The sequence below is a fragment of the Bos grunniens genome, chromosome 7, assembly GCF_055505025.1.
Source record: "Bos grunniens cultivar Pamir isolate PY7600 chromosome 7, Bosgru_T2T1.0, whole genome shotgun sequence".
Lineage (NCBI taxonomy): Eukaryota > Metazoa > Chordata > Mammalia > Artiodactyla > Bovidae > Bos > Bos grunniens.
Window position 1 is genome coordinate 77,676,776 of NC_141171.1, and position 18,990 is coordinate 77,695,765.

At 37.6% G+C, this 18,990-nt stretch overlaps 1 long non-coding RNA gene across 9 annotated transcripts in view; it reads left to right on the forward strand.

The window, feature by feature from the left end:
- The window catches only part of LOC147369852 (uncharacterized), a 1,128,106-nt gene that overhangs the window by 404,197 nt on the left and 704,919 nt on the right, over nucleotides 1–18,990 (forward strand). The window contains exon 4 of one of the 9 annotated variants that reach the window (XR_015167974.1): nucleotides 5,396–5,531. The exons of the other annotated variants lie outside the window; for them this stretch is intronic. This is a non-coding gene — a long non-coding RNA (uncharacterized LOC147369852). Of the gene's footprint in view, nucleotides 1–5,395; nucleotides 5,532–18,990 lie in introns of those variants that run through there. 9 annotated transcript variants of the gene reach the window in all.

The window sequence follows — 18,990 nt, forward strand, 5'->3', positions numbered from 1 at the left end:
GTCGCTCAGTCGTGTCCAACTCTTTGCGACCCCATGAATTGCAGCACGCCAGGCCTCCCTGTCCATCACCAACTCCCAGAGTTTACCCAAACTCATGTCCATCGAGTTGGTGATGCCATCCAGCCATCTCATCCTTTGTCGTCCCCTTCTCCTCCTGCCCCTAATCCCTCCCAGCATCAGGGTCTTTTCCAAAGAGTCAGCTCTTCGCATGAGGTGGCCAAAGTATTACAGTTTCAGCTTCAGCATCAGTCCTTCCAATAAACACCCAGGACTGATCTTTAGGATGGACTGGTTGGATCTCCTTGCAGTCCAAGGGACTCTCAAGAGTCTTCTCCAACACCACAGTTCAAAAGCATCAATTCTTCGGTGCTCAGCTTTCTTCACAACCAACTCTCATATCCATACATGACCACTGGAAAAATTATAGCCTTGACTAGATGGACCTTTGTTGGCAGGGTAATGTCTCTGCTATTAAGTTGCTATCTAGGTTGGTCAAAACTTTCCTTCCAAGGAGTAAGCATCTTTTAATTTCATGGCTGCAGTCACCATCTGCAGTGATTTTGGAGCCCAAAAAAATGAAGTCTGACACTGTCCACTCTTTCCCCATCTATTTCCCATGAAGTGATGGGACCAGATGCCATGATCTTTGTTTTCTGAATGTTGAGCTTTAAGCCAACTTTTTCACTCTCCTCTTTCACTTTCATCAAGAGGCTTTTTAGTTCCTCTTCACTTTCGGCCATAAGGGTGGTGTCATCTGCATATCTGAGGTTATTGATATTTTTCCCAGCCATCTTGATTCCAGTTTGTGCTTCTTCCAGCCCAGCGTTTCTCATGATGTACTCTGCATGTAAGTTAAATAAGCAGGGTGACAATATACAGCCTTGACGTACTCCTTTTCCTATTTGGAACCAGTCTGTTGTTCCTGTCCAGTTCTAACTGTTGCTTCCTGACCTGCATACAGGTTTCTCAAGAGGCAGGTCAGGTGGTCTGATATTCCCATCTCTCTCAGAATTTTCCACAGTTTATTGTGATCCACACAGTCAAAGGCTTTGGCATAGTTAATAAAGCAGAAATAAATGTTTTTCTGTTGATCTCTGGTTCCTCTGCCTTTTCTAAAACCAGCTTGAACATCTGGAAATTCACAGTTCACGTATTGCTGAAGCCTGGCTTGGAGAATTTTGAGCATTACTTTACTAGCATGTGAGATGAGTGCAATTGTATGGGAGTCTGAGCATTCTTTGGCATTGCATTTCTTTGGAATTGGAATGAAAACTGACCTTTTCCAGTCCTGTGGCTACTGCTGAATTTTCTAAATTTGCTGGCATATTGAATGCAGCACTTCCACAGCATCATCTTTCAGGATTTGAAATAGCTCAACTGGAATTCCATCACATCCACTAGCTTTGTTTGTAGTGATGCTTCCTAAGGCCAACTTGACTTCACATTCCAGGATGTCTGGCTCTAGGTGAGTAATCACACCATCATGATTATCTGGGTTGTGAAGATCTTTTTTGTACAGTTCTTCTGTGTATTCTTGCCACTTCTTCTTAATATCTTCTGCTTCTATTAGGTCCATACCATTTCTATCCTTTGTTGACCCCGTAGGCAAACATGAATGGCAGTCTGATATTTAGGGAAAGCACATGTATAACACATATATTCATTTCTATGTGAATGTTTCAAATCTTGCAATAATTTGAGAAAACTTTTTAAAGAAGCACTCCAATTTCTATATTTCTTTTTCTTGTTCCATCAGTTAACTTTGCTGAACCTTCAGCTTTTCTGATAGATCTAAATCATAGCTTTTTAACATGCTATTTTAAAAAACAGGTGCCAGGAACAAAGACAACAAGTACTTATAAAAGTAATTTTTGGTATTCGAAAAATTAGAGGAAAAATGGGTCTTATTGTCCTAGCAGAAAATATCTTCAGGACAACTTACTGCCCAATATCTAATATGTAATTTTCAGTCTCATTCCATAGTTCATCATGCACTCTATCTATCAGATCTAGGCCCTTAAATCTATTTCTCACTTCCACTGTATAATCATAAGGGATTTGATTTAGGTCATACCTGAATGGTCTAGTGGTTTTCCCTACTTTCTTCAGTTTAAGTCTGAATTTGGCAATAAGGAGTTCATGATCTGAGCCACAGTCAGCTCCTGGTCTTGTTTTTGTTGACTGTATAGAGCTTCTCCATCTTTGGCTGCAAAGAATATAATCAATCTGATTTCGGTGTTGATTTCGGTGATGTCCATGTGTAGAGTCTTCTCTTGTGTTGTTGGAAAAGGGTGTTTGTTATGACCAGTGCATTATCTTGGCAAAACTGTATTAATCTTTGCCCTGCTTCATTCTGTATTCCAAGGCCAAATTTGCCTGTTACTCCAGGTGTTTCTTTACTTTGCATTCCAGTCCCCTATAATGAAGAGGACATCTTTTTTGGGTGTTAGTTCTAAAAGGTCTTGTAGGTCTTCAGAGAACCGTTCAACCTCAGCTTCTTCAGCGTTACTGGTTGGGGCATAGACTTGGATTACTGTGATATTGAATGGTTTGCCTTGGAAACGAACAGAGATCATTCTGTCGTTTTTGAGATTGCATCCAAGTACTGCATTTTGGATTCTTTTGTTGACCATGATGGCCACTCCATTTCTTCTGAGGGATTCCTGCCCGCAGTAGTAGCTATAATGGTCATCTGAGTTAAATTCACCCATTCCAGTCCATTTCAGTTCACTGATTCCTAGAATGTCGACATTCACTCTTGCCATCTCTTGTTTGACCACTTCCAATTTGCCTTGATTCATGAACCTTACGTTCCAGGTTCCTATGCAATATTGCTCTTTACAGCATCAGACCTTGCTTCTATCACCAGTCACATCCACAGCTGGGTATTCTTTTTGCTTTGGCTCCATCCCTTCATTTTTTCTGGAGTTATTTCTCTACTGATCTCCAGTAGCATATTGGGCACCTACTGTCCTGGGGAGTTTCTCTTTCAGTATCCTATCATTTTGCCTTTTCATACTGTTCATGGGGTTCTCAAGGCAAGAATACTGAAGTGGTTTGCCATTCCCTTCTGCAGTGGACCACATTCTGTCAGAATTGAACTGAATTTCAGTCCGTTCAGTTCAGTTGCTCAGTTGTATCCGACTGTTTGCAACACCATGAACTGCAGCACGTCAGGCCTCCCTGTCCATCACCAGTTCCTGGAGTTCACCCAAACTCACGTCCATTGAGTTGGTGATGTCATCCAACCATCTCATCCTCTGTTGTCACCTTCTCCTGCCCTCAAACTTTCCCAGCATCAGGGTCTTTTCAAATGAGTCAGTTCTTCGCATCAGGTGGCCAAAGTATTGGAGTTTCAGCTTCAACATCAGTCAGATGCAGTTAAATTTGGAAGTAAGTTTAAATTTGGAAAAAGTTTAAAGATTTTAAACTTTTTTAAAAATGTGTACACAAAATGGTATATATGTAATATATATACTTGACCACAAGCACCATTATTTCTCCAAATAAATTTCATTCCTATTGCATCCATGAACTTATGCTACCTTTTATGATTGGAAAGGTTACTACTAACTGGTTGATAATAATGGAAACTTCTGAGGTAATGTGTAGACTGGAGACCATTGGCTGGTGTGAACTGAGGTGGGACAGAAGGTTTATTTAGGTTTTTTAAGTCACCCTGAAAATAGCTGATGGATATAGACTTTTGAAATTCTTATTGGTCTAAGTTTTATAGGTGGGTTAAGAAGTGTGTTTAAAATTGATACATGTGCCAATTATTATTTAAATAGCTCAATCCCAGACTTAGTTTGAAAAAAATTAAAAAATTAAAAGTTAAAAAACACACACCATCACTGTAAGAAAAACATACCTGACAGATTTTTCGACTTAATGATAATGTCACAGATATTTTCCTGTATCAAAGCCAACACATCATTTATTCCTGCTTTCTAGTGTTTTGAATGGCATTTAGTTTAAAAAGTTTTCTGTCTTTTCTAGCATTCCCAAGTGATTTAATTTTATCATTTTGCAATGAGAGTTGCAATCATGACAGGAAAGGTTTTGTCCTTCAGAGACAGATTTCTGCAAACCGTAAGGTCACACTAGGATTTTTATCAGCAGTCACTAAAATATGCTGTTCCATGTCAGATACATTTTCCCATAATCTCTAAGTTAAGCTAAATAACATACATTGAAGATAGGGTTCATTTAAATTGTGCCTTGTACCTGGTAATTGGTGATGAGCTATTGCATTAAAAGCGGTTTTAACAAGAAAGGATTCAGCACTGTTCATGGGTGCATTCTTCAATCTACATTCTCTTCACTTAGTATTTTCACAGGTTGTAAGAACAGTGTAGGATATTGTAGGCAGACATATTACTCAGACACTTTTTACAAACCTGATTTATGAATTACATTCCCTACTAAAATTTTAACTACCTCTGGTGTTCAAAGCTTGACTCAGAATCAGATAACACATATATGACATAAGCTATTATTTACCTGGGTTGAAGGATCATTTTTGTCAATGAACCATGAAACGTATTATGGCAAAGTGCTGTGCTAAGAACTGATTATGTGGAATTCATGTGGTAATAAAATTCTACCATTTGGTACCTTAAGACATCACTATTCTTCTAAGCAAGCTCAAGTTTCATGTTTCTAGAGCAGAGGACAGAGATCATGGGTCTCTGTTTTTCATGCTTTAGCAGGAGTAATGATTTTTCAACATTTTTTCAAATATAAAGATAATATCTTATTTCTTCATAAGAAGCAAGTTCATTCTTGTACTTATGCCTAAATATTTCTGTGTCATAAAACTGAGGGCTCTTAAATGGCAAAGCAGTTGCTAAGGGACTGAAAAAAAAATTGCAAGTGTTCACCTTGGGTGCATTTATTATGAGAACTAAAGCCAGTAACACATCTCTCAATTTCCAGTCAATCCTACCTGAAGACTTACTGCATTGCTTCTTGGTTCCCAAGAGGACAGTGGGACAATACCACGTTTTGTGTTATGTAGGATTTCAGCTTCAAATACTTACCCAACCTCAGGATATTGGATTTGAGCCTAGGTGGATGTTTAAGGCCTCCTTTACATCTCTAGTGTGAGGTTAAACTACAGGGGCCTATGAAGAAAGGCAGCGATACCTGATATATGAACTTAAAATTCATCATTTCCACACTGTTTAAATTATTTGAACTCTCCATGCCTTAGCTCTTAAAGAGATGGGGATAACAACCACCTGACCTGCCTTTTGACAAAACTATATGCAGATCAAGAAGCAACAGTTAGAACTGGACAGGGAACAACAGACTGGTTCCAAAGTGGGAAAGGAATAAGTCAAGGCTGTATATTCTCACCCTGTGTCACCCTACCTATTTAACTTATATGCAGAGTTCATCATGAGAAATACTGGACTGGATGAAGCACAACTGGAATCAAGATTGCCAGGAGAAATATCAATAACCCCAGATATGTAGATGACACCACCCTTATGGCAGAGAGCAAAGAACTAAAGAGCCTCTTGATGAAAGTGAAAGAGAAGAGTGAAAAGTTGGCTTAAAACTCAACATTGAGAAAACTAAGATCATGGCATCTGGCCCCATCACTTCATGGCAAATAGATGGGGAAACAATGGAAACAGTGAAAGACTTTATTTGGGGTGGGGGGCGGGTTCCAAAATCACTGCAGATGGTGACCGCAGCCATGAAATTAAAAGACACTTGCTCCTTGGAAGAAAAGTTATGACCAAGTTATGTTTATCCTGCTATTCTGTGCTATGCTTAGTCAGTCGGGTCTGATTCTTTGTGACCCCATGGACTGTAGCCCGCCAGGCTTCTCTGTCCGTGGGGATTCTCCAGGCAAGAATACTGGAGTGGATTGCCATGCCTCCTCCAGGGGATCTTCCCAACCCAGGGATCGAACCCAGGTCTCCTGCATCACAAGCAGATTCTTTACCGTCTGAGCCACCAGGGAAGCCCATGTCTATCCTAGACAGCATATTAAAAAGCAGAGACATTACTTTGCTAGCAAAAGTCCATCTAGTCAAAGCTATGGTTTTTCCAGTAGTCATGTAGGAATGTGAGAGTTGGATCATAAAGCCTGCTGAGCACTGAAGAATTGATGCTTTTGAACTGTGGTGTTGCAGAAGACTCTTGAGAGTCCTTTGGACAACAAGGAGATCCAACCAGTCCATCCTAAAGGAGATCAGTCCTGGGTGTTCATTGGAAGGACTCATGCTGAAGCTGAAACTCTAATACCTGGGCCACCTGATGTGAAGAACTGACTCATTTGAAAAGAACCTGATGCTGGGAAAGACTAAAGGTGGGAGGAGAAGGGGACAAAAGAGAGTGAGATGGTTGGATGGTATCACTGACTCAATGGACATGACTTTGAGCAAGATCCAGACGTTGGTGATGGACACGGAAGCCTGTTGTGCTGCAGTCCATGGGATCGCAAAGAGTTGGACATGACTGAGTGACTGAACTGAATAGTTTCTTCCTCCATAAAATAAGACTAAAAGCCGTATTAACTTCATGTTGATTAAGGATTTAGATAAGTAAATATAAATGTGATATTCACATAACTAGCTTAGATAAGGGCTTGACAAAGAGCAGATACCAGTAAATACAAGCTAGTGTTGTTGAAAATTATTATTAATCTAGTTGATTCTATCCCTGTTTTTCTAGACTCTATCTTAGGTTTGCTTGAATCTTCTAATCCTATTAAACTAACTTTATAGGATGAACTAGAAGATGTCTAATCCTTCTTCTTACCATGGTGTCAACTCTCTTTAAAAAAAGGTAGCCTGACCCATTAGTTACTTGTATCAGACAACCTCAGTCATAATTGATAGCTCCTTTACACTGCTCACCCCTTTCAATCAGAAAACAAGTTCTATATATTTTACCTTTAAAAATATTTTAATTTCTTCTCTTTCTTCATCTCCACTACTGTTACCATCCTATCACCAACTACTGTCATTTGTCTTCTGTTCTCAAAATCTTTCATACTCACCAGCAGCCCATGACAATTAGCATAAACCACACAATCCTTCTAAGATTCTATAAATGCCTGCATGATCTGGCCCTCATTCAGCATCCCTGCCCCAACCTCATCCTCCCCACTCTATTCCTCATTCACTAGGTTCCAATCAAAATGATTTCCCTTCTGCCTCTGGAATGATTTTGAGTACCTTCCCACCATCAGTTGGCTTCCCTGATAACTCAGTTGGTAAAGAATCTGCCTGCAATGCAGGAGATCTGGGTTGGATTCCTGGGTTGGGAAGATTCCCTGGAGAAGGGATGGGCTACCCACTCCAGTATTCTTGTGCTTCCCTTGTGGCTCAGATGATAAAGAATCCACCTGCAGTGAAGGAGACCTGGGTTTGATCTCTGGGTTGGGAAGATTCCCTGGAGAAGGGAAAGGCAACCCACTCTAGTATTCTGGCCTAGAGAATTCCATGGACTGTATAGTCCATGGAGTTGCAAAGAGTCTGACTGACTGAGTGACTTTCCCTTTCCCACTTTGAAGCATCTTCCTAATCTTTGCCTGGAATACCTCCTCTTACTTTCTTTGCCTAAATTCAACCTTTGGGTCTCATCCTATTCTTTTTGTTTTTGTTTTCTCTTGGAAGAATTTCCTGAACACTTCATTCACATTATGTGCTCCTGTTTTCTGCTTTTCTGGAAGACTTTATTTCTCTTTCCTAGAACATAATATGGTTACAGTGACACTGATATTGCTTCAATGATTTATTGAACGTGCATTCTGCTGACTAAACAAGACATTTCTTAAAGGTTGTAGTATGTTCTTTTCAATTACATAAACATTAACAGGCACATCACTAGTGCAATAAATATTTCTGAATTAATGAAAACTCTTTGCTTTACTATCAGAAGTCCCTCGTTTATAATGAGTGCCATTTTGTAAATCATTTTCAGAACTGCCTCACCTTTGGTGTGGAGTCAGGTGGTACCCTGAGGAGAAGCATCAAGGGCTTGGTTTATAACCTTAATTTATGGTATATGCAAACTTCTCTGAGACTCAGTTATATCAGCTGCAAAATGTATGGCTTACATTAAAAAGTCTTGGTCTCTTTTAGTTCTAAATTTCTAAATTTTTATTTATGAACTTGACTCTTTAATCTCCAACTAATCTCCATCCTACCCATGATTACCTGTTTTACTATAAACTTTTTCTGTAAATTTCATATTAGCAATTGATTTGTTTAGGGTTGGTTGATAAAATGTACTATGATAAAATGTATATAGTCAATACATATTTATATTAACTATGAGTCAATAACTTTGAGTTAGCAACATATTTGAATGAACTTTTATTTAACTCGATGGTAGCTATATTTGAAAAACTTGAGCATCAGTTCAGTTCAGTCACTCGTCATGTCTGACTCTTTGCAACCCCATGAACCACAGCACACCAGGCCTCCCTGTCCATCACCAACTCCCAGAGTTTACCCAAACCCACGTCCATTGAGTTGGTGATGCCATCTAACCATCTCATCCTCTGTCATCCCCTTCTCCTCCTGCCTTCAATCTTTCCCAGCCATCAGGCTCTTTTCAAATGACTCAGCTCTTCGCATCAGGTGGACAAAGTATTGGAGTTTCAGCTTCAACATCAGTCCTTCCAATGAACACCCAGGACTGATCTCCTTTAGGATGGACTGATTGGATCTCCTTGCAGTCCAAGGGACTCTCAAGAGTCTTCTCCAACACCACAGTTCAAAAGCATCAATTCTTCAGTGCTCAGCTTTCTTTATAGTTCAACTCTCACATCCATACATGACCACTGGAAAAACCATAGCCTTGACTAGACATACCTTTGTTAACAAAGTAACATCTCTGCTTTTTAATATGCTGTCTAGATGGGCGAAACACAGTCAAGGGGCAAGACACTTATGGTACTTAGAAACTCTAACCTCTCTGAGACCACTCTGCTCCCTTTTCCTAACCTTGTCTAGCAAGTTAGTTTCTCACACTTCTCAGACTTACCAGTCCTCATCCCTGCTCCAGTCTGTGCCCCCTCCATCTTTGGAGATGGGCTCTGTATTCGGTTCCAACAATCCAGTGTTTAGATACTAGCACTATCCTCCCATTTTACAGATGACAAAGCTGAGCCACAGGGACTTGGGTAAGTTGCCAAAGGGTGCATTAACCTTTGACAAATAGTATTTGACAAATAGTTGACAAATAGTATTTGACAAATAGTTGACAAATAGAGCTGGCTTCTCCACTAGGTACAGTGAGCACAGTACCTAGGACTCAAAGAAAAAAGTTCTAATTTATTTAAAAATCAGAAGAAAAATATGAATTTTTAGGTTGATTAAAATGTCTTAACATGTTAGTAGTCATTTTATAGCAACATGATTGTAAAATGTAATTTTATTGTATTAAGACTGTGCGCGTGTGTGTATTTATATATAGAGAGAGAGACAGAAAGACCCAGGGGCCCACAGTGCTAAAGTGCCTAGAAGCCACTAGAACCTCCTTGAAGTTTGCAATTGTACCTTCCCCCCCAACACACTACTAAACAATAACAAGTACATTAGTGGTATAATGCATAAATTTATGAAATGCTAAAAATAGTGTAGCCCCAGGATCAGGATTTTTAAACACAGCTAATGTAATTCCACTGTTACACTGTCCTAACCATGGTGCCAAAGTGCTGGGTGAGGCCAGAAAACTTACCGCATACACACAATCAGAAGGAGTTCACGGATCCATATGATTTCTAGGTTTCTCCTCTAGACCCATATCACTCAGTACTCCTCCTTTTGCAAGATCTGAAAATGATTCAAGTGAAGTTTCTGAATTAGAATAGAATTCATATGTAAAGTAATAAGAACTGTTATTCACTTGGGTGTCTGTGGCTTACAAATCACTTGTTCTTACACACTGGTCCACATTTCAGTACCCCTTCATGCCTTCCTCCCCAGTTTCTACCCTTGAGGATTTACACATAGTTTTTCTTCCACAAAGACATTTTATTCCCTAAAGACATTTTCGCCTTCTTTCTGCCTCCTACTATTCCATTTAATTTTTACGGCTAACCACGAGTATGAATTGATAAAGTCGCTGATTTTATACTTTGGTTTAGTACTTGAACACATCTTTCAAATTATACCTAGAAATCATTAGTTTTTAAAGGGTTTTATGTAGGTGTCTTTCATAAGATATTGAATGTTTTGCTTTTGTTCCTAAATAAATCAACTAGCTATTCAGACTAGTGGGGGAAATGAAAAATCTTCTGTTCCCAAGCAGCACGTGCCTGTTGTTATTCACCTTCCTAAGATCTGTTTCTAAGAGACCATTGCTATTGAGATTGCTAGCAAGTTCTTGAATGACAAATTGTTTCCTGTAATATGATCATAATACACTGGATGATGGGTTGATGCAATATGAAATTTAATTAATATGAAATATTTTTATAAATCCCCTTTTCTCTCAGGAGCTTTACAAAAATGATGTCTTGAAAGGCAGAACTGCCATGTATAACAATGACTTAATTCCACCTTCTGTTATCGCTGTTTGAGGTGATTTCCCTTCTTTTCCCCTGTCTGTTTCTTATCTATCTACTAATATTATTTGTAGCAGCAGTCATTATAGAATCAGAGACTACATGAGATAAAAGGGACTTTGAGAGGTCACAAAGTGGAAGTACTTCATGAGCTCTCTCCTGAAAGATAGCTCTGTCTTTAAATTTTGCAAAAGTGAAAAGCCCATTTGCTTTGTTATTCATTTATATCGGGCATCGGGCAAGCCTTCATTTTTTTGGCCTCCTCTTGCACCCTCTCCCCTGTTCTTTCTCACTTCAGCCTAATGCCTTATATTGTCTCTATGTACATTCATTCAAGTTTGGATACTTTTTCTTAAATTTCTACAATGCCAAAACACCTGGGAAAACAATGGCATTTTTAAGTGACTACCAAGCTGTGTGACCTTGCACGGGATTTGCCACCACTTATTCCTTTTTTCTTCCTTTCCGGAATCATGTTTGCTGTTATTTGTTTGTTTATGCTGACAACTAAAGTCCTATCATTTGCATAAATGGAAATAAACCAATGGAGATAAGTACTACTTCCTAGGACTTTTAAAAGGGCTAACTGACACCATTTATCTAGCACAGAGACTGATGGCTGGCAAATAGTTTTATTTTATTTTTTTGATAACTGTTTGTCCTTAATAAACTGTTAAATTAATCCAGGAACCAGTAAGCTCAATGCATTGAGAATATAAGAAATATTAGCTACACATTCCAATAATCTCAAGTGCAGTCTAGAGAGATACACAAATTATCAAGATATCTTTGTTAAATAACTGTGTAGGATGCCAACTTGGCAATTAATTTCCTCTGTTAGCACCTAACATAAGCTTGGTGGGTCTAAATTACTTTTACTTCTTGGGTTGTTGTGGTGGCTATTAGTTGTATTATTATTAATTTTTTTAAACAAACTCCAATGTGTACTTTGAGACCTACTCAGTGTACAACTGTTTGAATAACCAAGTAAGTATTACTTCTTAGGACTTGTGTGGTATGTTTTTGGGAAGATAGAATTGCTATATATCAATATATCTCTTTCTCTATTGTATCTATTGTAAACCCAGGTCTCAAAAAAATCATGTAAATAAAAAACATTATGCAATGACTAAAACAGCATATAAATTACACACACAAATATATATTTCTTGCTACATTAAGTGTTCATATGGCTTAAATTACCAGATGTTGCAATATCTTAGACAGACTTAGATTCAACCCACATAGAAATAAAACAAATTCTCTGAACCCTTTTCAAAGATTCGTGTAAAAATTATTATTCTCCCAATTTTCTTTGCCAGCAATATATTAGTGATAAAATTTTGCCCTGAATCCCTTTCTTAATTTTTTCTTCTAATATACTACTTTTCTTTTCTCCTGACAATTTAAATACATTGATCAAGAGTCACCAGAAAATGTAAAACTGTCTCAGTGTTAGCCATTAAACTATATATCTTCCCTTCAAGGTATAGAAATAAAAAAGAACCAGTTTTTAGAAGAACATAATGATTTTTGGGGGCAAACTAACCATACCGTGCCACTATTTACCTACTATTTCTGGTACAACTTTGTGTGATTATCTAGAATTGAGTAAGGGGTTCCAAAAATATGTCAATCTCACTTCCTTAGCCAGGCATATGAGGGCTGGAGAGAAGAGGCCATCTGTTCTAAAGGGTGCTCTGCTCTCAGAAGAAAGCTCGGTTTCACCTTAGATTTTCCTCGAAAGAGAAGTGAACACAGAGAAGGGGAACATGTACAAGATGGGGGAATAGAGACAGTAATTAGTGATGGCTAAACTGGTTATTTTTATAAATATTTAGGACAGAAGCTAAGGTGATTGCATGTTTGGAAGTAATTGTATAGAAAAAGAGGAAGACAAGGAGTCGGGGTGTGATTGTCAGAGACATCATATAAGGGGAACCAATTGGTTCCAGAGTTCCAAGAGTTCAAGATTCAAGTTTTCTACCATAGATTAAAAGTGACTGAGTTTTTATCTACCAAATAAACAAACAAACACACTTCTTTATAATTAGCCCATGTAATGATAGAGGGAGTCAAGTTTTATTAGTGTTTTCCTCAAATGTCTAACCTAGAGAAGAATTTGTACATTACACTCATTGAATCAAATTGGAATAAATAATTCACAGTGGAGCATAGGTATCCAACTCTTATCTAACCAGAGAAACAAAGAAAATCAATAGTCCCTTATTTTGTTCTTCTAGATTTTTGTCCTGTTTTTCCTGAGTTTTTTGAGATGTGATTAATGCAAACCTCAGGTAAATCAAATATTTCTCTGTAAGTAACAGAGAAATATAGTTTTATTTGCATCTTGTTATTCTCTGCATCTTAGTCTCTGACATTTTTATCTTGTTTTTTTTTTTCTTTTATTCATATCAGAACAAATTTCTCCTCCAAGTAATAGTAGGTTTCTTTAGTGAAAACTAGATACGCACAAAGAGAAATCATGCAAGTGAATCTTAGTCAATAATGATTTAATTTTCAAGTAAATACCTTTTTAAAGATATGGTCAATATTTAAAGTAAATATACATTTTAAAGAATATATAATTTTTGTGCATTAAATTGCTCAGTAATCATAATATTTTGTACATTTCCCTCGTGTTTTACTAAATAATTTATGCTATTTTGTGACTTGTATGCTAAGTCTCTTCAGTCATGTCCAGCTCTGTGTGACCCTATGGACCATAGCCAGTCAGGCTCCTCTGTCCATGGGATTCTCCAGCAAGAATACTGCAGTGAGTTGCCATTTCCTCCTCTAATTTTATGAGTTAATTGACAAAAAACAATTTTCAAAGCCTACCATTTGTACTGCACTGCAAATATGAGAAGTTTTTCTTTGTTTGGTTTTTGTATGTGAAAGCAAAAAAGCGGATAAGCAGTAGATAGTTTGAATTCTGGTAGAGATAGTAGTGTGGCTGATAGATGCTATAAATGGTATATATTAAAAACTACCTTGTGTTAGGAGAAGGCAGTGGCACCCCACCCCAGTACTCTTGCCTGGAGAATCCCATGGATGGAGGAGCCTGGTAGGCTGTAGTCCATGGGGTTGCTAAGAGTCAGACAGGACTGAGCGACTTCACTTTCAATTTTCACTTTCCTGCATTGGAGAAGGAAATGGCAACCCACTCCAGCGTTCTTGCCTGGAGAATCCCAGGGATGGGGGAGCCTGGTGGGCTGCCATCTATGGGGTTGCACAGAGTCAGATACGACTGAAGCGACTTAGCAGCAGCAGCAGCACCTTATGTTAAGGGTCTTGAACAGTTCTTTACTTCCACAGTTCAGAATCTTTAAAAGGCCTTAACATTAGATTTAAATATAGTTAGAATACTGTCAGTACTTTCTTTTTTTTTTTTTAATTTTATTTTATTTTTAAACTTTACAATATTGTATTAGTTTTGCCAAATATGGAAATGAATCCGCCACAGGTAGTCCCTGCCTGGTGCCAGCTACTTTTCTATTTCTTTAGTATCAGGTTGAGCTGGGGACTTCTATCAGTTTCTCAAGGCTGCCCTAACAAATGATGAAAAATGGGTGGCTTAAACAACAAAAATGTATCACCGCAAGTTACTGGAGGCCAGAAGTCTGACATCAAGGTGGCTGCAGAGCCACGCTCTCTTTGACGACTCTAGGGGAGAATCCTCCTGGCCGCTTCTGGTGTTTGCTGACCATCCTTGGCTTGTGCGTTTGGCACGCTGGTCACATGAACATCTCCTCCCTTGTACTGTTTCATTCTGTACATATTTGTTTCTGTGTCCAAATTTATCCTTTCGGGGGTTGGGAAGCAGGCAGCATCTTTCAACTCATAACAGGACTCAGTCATCTTCAAATAGAAAAAGTTGCTCGAGCTTTTATTTGCTGGCACTGTATGCCCTGAACACTCAACAGTTGAGCGCGTCCCTCTATCTGCCTGAGGTTCTCTGTGGCTCCGTGGTTGTTACTATCTCATTATGTTTTCTAATATAGTTATTTGAGAACATTTTAGCTCTTCCACTAGATTTGATGCTCCCTCAACAAAGTAACTGTGGCTTGTTCGTCTTTGTATCCCCCCAAACCACCTACCTCTGAGTCTTGAAAATAGTATGAAAGCAATAAACATCTGTGTTAAACTGAATTTAGGAATAGGGAACTCAACAGTGTTATTAAGTTTGCCACACTTAACAAACAGAGCAGTTACATGGGAAACAAAACCTTCAGATGGCCAACTTTACACACACAGACTAAATTAGAAAGATAAGGAGAGGCTTTTTTATTAAATATATTTCTTTAGGAACTACCACTAGAATTTAATAGTAACTGTATCAATACTACTAGTAAAGACAATAGCCAAGTGTTTTGATGTGTACTGGGCTGTGGGCCAAGTGACTTGCTATGCATTACCTCATGTAATTCTTGGGACAATTTCGTGGAGTGAAAACATTTAACAGTTAAGAAACTATAGAAATATTACATTTTTTAAAAAGAATTCATTAAGAAATGACAAAACTAAAATTCAAGCCTGTGTTTTTAACCATTCCACTGACACATACGGTGGTTGCCTGTTCTGTGAGATGTCAAAGAATCTGAATTTTGTAAGTGTATTCTATTTTCAACATTATTAAATGATATATATTAGCTATATGTTAAAGGCAACATAGATAGGAATATACTTTGTATCTTCCTATAAAAACAAAACAAAACAATTTCCAGGTGGTTAATTTAAAAATAGCATTTTTCAATGAAGGAAAGATGAACCAAAAGAAATTTTAATTTACTTTAGAAACGAACCCATTGATTCCCAAATCCATTTAAAATGATAATTCCCTGAAAAAAGTCAATTGTAATAAAAAATCCTAATACATCTTTAATAAGGTCAATAATGAAAACTATAGAATTACTTTATGAGTCAGATATGGGATACATAACAAAAACAGCTTCTATTTGATGTATTATATAATATACTTAAAGCATCACTTGTCCTTTAAGTTGTTAAGTTTTTGCAGGTATTTGTAGAAGATGGGGAAACAACTTTTAACCTTTAACTTTGTTAAACAGAGACCACAGATCTCCATATCCGACTGATATTTTGTTAAATTTCCCAAACAGTATTTAAGTGCTAGAAATACAAGATGCCAAAACACTGTAATGTCAGCATATGAAAATACCAAGATCATGAGCACTAATTATACTGTTAATAAGTTTATTTTAAATGATAATTATATTTAAATATGCTTTAAATTGAACTCTGCTGTAACATTAAACATATTTCATCCAAAGCAATGAAGTGTGGACAGTAAAAAATATATATGATAACTAAAAGTCTTAGTATTTACCTGGTATATGGCAGTCAGTTGCCATTTCCTTTTCCACTAACAAATAGGATTTAAACTTCAGTTATAAGTGAAATACTTTCCATTCATGTCATACTAAACAAGATCAATTTAGAAGAATCTCTGCATAATAATAACCAAAGTTGTCTTTATTAGACAATAAATTTTTTAAATCTGATGGAGAAAAGTGTAAATTAATTGTTATTAAGAGAAATAGTTGAATAGTTAAATAATTGAACTGATGCTTTTACTATGTTGTAAGTTTTAAAGAAGATCAACTTGTAAATTACTTTCAATACACAGGCAACAAAAGAAAACATTGACAAATTAGATTGTTTTGAAAATTTTAAAATTTGAATCAAAAGAAACTATCAACAGAGTAAAAAGAGAACCTACAGAATGGGGGGAAATATTTGAAAATCATATATCTAGTAAGAGATTAATGTCCAGAACATAAAGAGAACTCCTAAAATTCAATAATAATAGTAACAATTTGATTTTAAAATGGACAAAGGAAAAGACATTTTTCCAAGGAAGATATACTGGTAGCTAATAAGCACATGAAAAAATGCTTACCATCACTAGTAGAGAAATATAAGTAAAAACAACAAAGCAATTTCCACTTCATACCCATTAATACAGTTACTACCCCAAAAACAAAAATAGACAAAGAGGCAGAATAACAAATGTTTGTGAGACTGTAAAGAAATTGGAACACTCGGGCACCATTAAGTGGAAAAATGGTACAGATGCTGTGGAAAACAACACAGCAGATAGTCACAATGTTAAAACTAGAATTATGATCCAGCAAAGATCCTTTCACATATCTTGTCACGTTTCAGCTGGGACACACAATAAATATTTCTGGCAGTAATGAACATCACTTTGGACACCAGAGGCATCCCCAGATATGTTGCAAAAGATTCTACCCTCCCAACATCCAGAATCACTTCCTAAGAGAGCCAAAAGAAAGACTCAGACAAGTCCCTCAAGAACTGGCAGCAGTCAGTAGGACCTTAGCCACAATTAGGATGTGACCCATAGTTTTGTCTTGGCATATTTTTGGATCCCCCAACCTAACAATTGTCAAGCCAAGTTCTCAGGACACAAAAGACAAACAAGAAGGCCATAGCTATCTCTGGAAGAGAATGAGCAATCAATGGGTAGGCAAAAGCAAATTCTTAAGTCATAGTTCAAAGATCTAAGTCTTACAAATGTGTTTTGTCTGCTAACCTGAATTTGGAATAGAAGGGACAACGTAAAGTTTTACCTTTCTCTCTCGAGATCTGGGTAGTTGACTTTGGTAATAGTTCTTATTCTTTGCTGGTTTCTGCAAATAAGAGTGAGCAAGAGAAGAGCTGAAAGAAGAGTAATTTATGTAAAAAGAATAATTGAAAAGGCCCAAAGATAAAAAAAAAAAAAAAAAAAGTCCCATTCAAAGAATCAAAAGCAGTACAAATTTGTCTTCCTCTGGATCCAGTAACTTAGGTTACATGGCCCAAATTTAGTTATGCTTCTTAGCCTTATGCCATTTTGAGTTACTCTTGGAAGTGTAGTTCATGGGGAACAAAGAAGGTATAAACCTAGACACCATATTAAAAAGCAGAGACATCACTTTGCCAAAAAATGTCCATATAGTCAAAGCTATGGTTTTTCCAGTAGTCATGTACAGATATGAGAGTTGGACCATAACAAAGATTGAGCACTGAAGAATTGATGCTTGCAAGCTGTGATACTGCAGAAGACTCTTGAGAGTCCCTTGGACAGCAAGGAGATCAAACCAGTCCATCCTAAAGGAAATCAACTCTGAATATTCATTAGAAGAACTGATGCTGAAGCTGAAGCTCCAATACTTTGGCCACCTGATGGGAAGAGCCAACTCATTGGAAAAGACCCTGATGCTGGGAAAAATTGAAGGCAGGAGGAGAAGAGGATGAGATGTTTAGATAGCATCACCAACTCAATGGACATGTATTTGAGCAAACTTGGGGAGATGGTGAAGGACAAGGAAGCCTGGCAAGCTGCAGTCCATGGGGTCACAAAAAGTCAGACGTGACTTCGCAACTGAACAGCAACAGCAAAAGTAAAGAAGGTATGGTGACTATCTGAGTGGGTGGGGCCAAGGAGAAGAGGGAAACTAGAAATGAAGAATCTGAATTCTGATCCCATCATGCCAATGAAGAACAAAAGACTGGAAGAGAAAAGAAAATTGAAAGGAGCAAGCAAAGAAGGAAGACTCTAGGCCTAGGACAAAATGCAGGGGAGCCAAGATTGTCAGAAAACTACAGGCGACCCCATATGAAAGGACTCCCAGGATTTACACAGAACATGCACTTTCTAAAGACACTTGGTGTCTGCAGGTACAACAGACAGGGATCTGAAGTGGGAGGGAGGGCAGAAGCAAGTTTTGGGCAATGTCATGCAGATAGAGTTGAAGATAAGAGGCAGTTTAAGGCACAGTCACACTTTCATTTGGAATGGAAAGTGAAAGAAAAGGATTGTCTGCCTGCTTCTCAAACTAAAGTTAAATCACAAAAATAAGATATTGTCTAACAGTAGGAGCCACCAGGAGAAGGAGAGAAATCTGCCTTTCTTATTTAGCATATAGCTTAACTCACTCATGAGGCAGAGAACAACAATGAGACTTTTTTAAAAGTCTATGGATAAATGATATACACAAAGTACATGTATTTTGAAACAGTTTTCTTAACACAATTATATGTATACAGTTGTAAGATTTCTATATTAATATTTCTATATTAATCATTAATGGTTAATGATTACCTTGGGTTATCCTGGTAGAATTATTTGACTGTTTTGCTCAAGATTCTGTGAGTTTTCAGAAAAGAAAAACTCAATTTAGATGACTACATTTGGGTGGTGTTTTCAGGAACAGTTGTTCAGTATTTGGGAGCTAGCCAAACTCTGTTCTAAGAGGTAAAACATGGATAGGGGATCTAATCTAGATCCTCTACTCATATTTGTTCACTCGGTTCTTTCCTACAAATGTGGGCTTGTATGGTGCTCCCATGTGAGGAGCATAGGTGCTCCTTAGGTTCAAGCTGGGGGAGGAAAGTAAAAAATCCTTTGTTCTCACTATTTTTAC